This window comes from Ascidiella aspersa, chromosome 5, assembly GCF_963924565.1.
Source record: "Ascidiella aspersa chromosome 5, kaAscAspe10.2, whole genome shotgun sequence".
Classification (NCBI taxonomy): Eukaryota; Metazoa; Chordata; class Ascidiacea; order Phlebobranchia; family Ascidiidae; genus Ascidiella; species Ascidiella aspersa.
Window position 1 is genome coordinate 8,706,411 of NC_139451.1, and position 2,500 is coordinate 8,708,910.

Genomic DNA, 2,500 nt, shown 5'->3' on the forward strand with positions numbered 1-2,500 from the left:
ATGCCAACTAGCGATCGGGGGGCGTTAGTTTTACGACCTCTCCGGCAGCTTGCGGGAAACCAAAGTCTTTGGGTTCCGGGGGAAGTATGGTTGCAAAGCTGAAACTTAAAGGAATTGACGGAAGGGCACCACCAGGAGTGGAGCCTGCGGCTTAATTTGACTCAACACGGGAAATCTCACCCGGCCCGGACACAGTGAGGATTGACAGATTGAGAGCTCTTTCTTGATTCTGTGGGTGGTGGTGCATGGCCGTTCTTAGTTGGTGGAGCGATTTGTCTGGTTAATTCCGATAACGAACGAGACTCTGGCTTGCTAACTAGTTACGCGACCCAATCGGTCGGCGTCTAACTTCTTAGAGGGACTAGTGGCGTTTAGCCACACGAGATTGAGCAATAACAGGTCTGTGATGCCCTTAGATGTTCGGGGCCGCACGCGCGCTACACTGACCGGATCAGCATGTGCTCGCCTTGGCCGACAGGTCTGGGTAACCCGCTGAACCCCGGTCGTGCTAGGGATAGGGAATTGCAATTATTTCCCTTGAACGAGGAATTCCCAGTAAGCGCGAGTCATTAGCTCGCGTTGATTACGTCCCTGCCCTTTGTACACACCGCCCGTCGCTACTACCGATTGAATGGTTTAGTGAGGTCCTCCGATTGGACCTGGCGCGGCCGGCAACGGTCGAGCCGGCGTCCGAGAAGACGATCTAACTTGATCATTTAGAGGAAGTAAAAGTCGTAACAAGGTTTCCGTAGGTGAACCTGCGGAAGGATCATTAACGGTCTCGCAAACGCTTCGGCGAACGCGAAACTCGGACAAGCGAGAGAAAAAGTTTTTGCTACCCGGCGCCCGACCCGCGAGGAGCGGCGCGCCGGCCGGCGATTCGGTCACCCGGTAATGTTTGCGCGTCGAGTGCCGCGGTGCCGCGCGCTCCGGCTTCAAGCGTCGGCCTGGCCGACCGCTCGGCGCGGTATATTTTGTCACCCTTTAGTGCGAGGCACTGTGCGAGCGAAACAATCGTGGATGGCTCTTGGCGGTGGATCACTCGGCTCGTGAGTCGATGAAGGACGCAGCTAGCTGCGTGAATTAGTGTGAATTGCAGGACACATTGAGCATCGACGTTCTGAACGCAAATTGCGGCCTCGGGTCAATCCCGGGGCCGCGCCCGCCTCAGGGTCGCGTTGCAAACGTTCCGCGCGGGGATTTCTCCGCGCGGCTGCTGCGGCGTCGGACGCGCGAGCGCCCGTCCCGCTCAAGACAGCACGGCACGATGTGCGACGATCGCGACCAGAATCCCGCGCGGCGGCGGCGAGTCGACCTCGAAGAGGCCAACGGCTGGCGGCTCAAGGGCGGGAATCGAGGTGCGCGGCGGCGCGCGGCGCCGACGGCGAGCGCGGAACGGGAAGAATAGTCCCGGTCCTTACTTTCGGCCTGAGGTCGGACGAGGCTACCCGCTGAATTTAAGCATATTACTAAGCGGAGGAAAAGAAACTAACGAGGATTCCCTCAGTAACGGCGAGTGAAGCGGGATGTGCCCATCGCCGAATCCGCGCGCTTTTGGAGTGCGCGGAATTGTGGCGTACGGAATTCGTCACGGCGCGCTTCGCCGGTCGCCCGCGTCCTTCTGATCGAGGCCTTTTCCCAGAGCGGGTGTCAGGCCCATGGCGGCGACAGGCGGGCGCGCTACGGCGTCTTCCCAGAGTCGGGTTGTTTGGGAATGCAGCCCAAAGCGGGTGGTAAACTCCATCTAAGGCTAAATACGGTCACGAGACCGATAGCGAACAAGTACCGTGAGGGAAAGTTGAAAAGCACTTTGAAGAGAGAGTTAAAGAGTACGTGAAACCGTCGAGAGGCAAACGGGAGGGCCTGTCGGGTCGCCCGGTCGCTTTCAGCCGGCCCCCTGTCGGCGACGTTGTCGTGCGGACCCTCACGGGCCGCCGGCGGCGCCGCCCGATCGGGGACCAGCGCACTAGCGCCGGGCGAAGGCCGCGACCGTCTGGACGGCGGCGAGAAGGCCGCGCGCAAGGTAACCCGGCCTCGGTCGGGTACTATAGGCGCGCGTGTCCGTCGGCCCGCCGTTCGGGCGAGGAGAGATCGCCGCGTCTGCCCTTCGGGGCCGAGCGCCCGGTGCCGGCTGGGGCGTCGTGGGTCGGGGACTGTTCTCAGTGCCCAGCCTCTTCGTCTCGGTCGCGCTTCCGGTGTCGTTTCGCGAGGCGCACGGGGTCCGCGGCTGAAGTCAGCCACCTTCCCGACCCGTCTTGAAACACGGACCAAGGAGTCTAACGTGAGCGCGAGCCACGGGGCAGTACGAAACCCATGGGCGCAGTGAAAGTGAATGTCGGCGCGGTCCGGCGGAGGTGAGACGTCGTCGTTCGCGGCGGCCGCATCACCGGCCGATCTCGTCCGCTTTGCCGGAGAGGTCGAGCGAGAGCGTTCGCGTTGGGACCCGAAAGATGGTGAACTATGCCTGAAGAGGTTGAAGCCAGAGGAAACTCTGGTGGAG

At 61.4% G+C, this 2,500-nt stretch overlaps 2 non-coding genes and 1 pseudogene across 2 annotated transcripts in view; all 3 read left to right on the forward strand.

Annotated features, from left to right (window-relative positions):
• LOC146142474 (small subunit ribosomal RNA) overlaps positions 1 to 775 on the forward strand; it is a 1,811-nt gene extending 1,036 nt beyond the window's left edge. The window contains exon 1 of the ribosomal RNA XR_014500126.1: positions 1 to 775. This exon is cut by the window's left edge and continues 1,036 nt beyond it. This is a non-coding gene — a ribosomal RNA (small subunit ribosomal RNA).
• Positions 776 to 1,022: 247 nt separating this feature from the next.
• Positions 1,023 to 1,176, forward strand: LOC146142475 (5.8S ribosomal RNA). The gene has a single exon (XR_014499095.1). It is a non-coding gene; the product is annotated as a 5.8S ribosomal RNA (ribosomal RNA).
• Positions 1,177 to 1,424: 248 nt separating this feature from the next.
• Positions 1,425 to 2,500, forward strand: part of LOC146142476 (large subunit ribosomal RNA) — a 3,679-nt pseudogene continuing 2,603 nt past the window's right edge.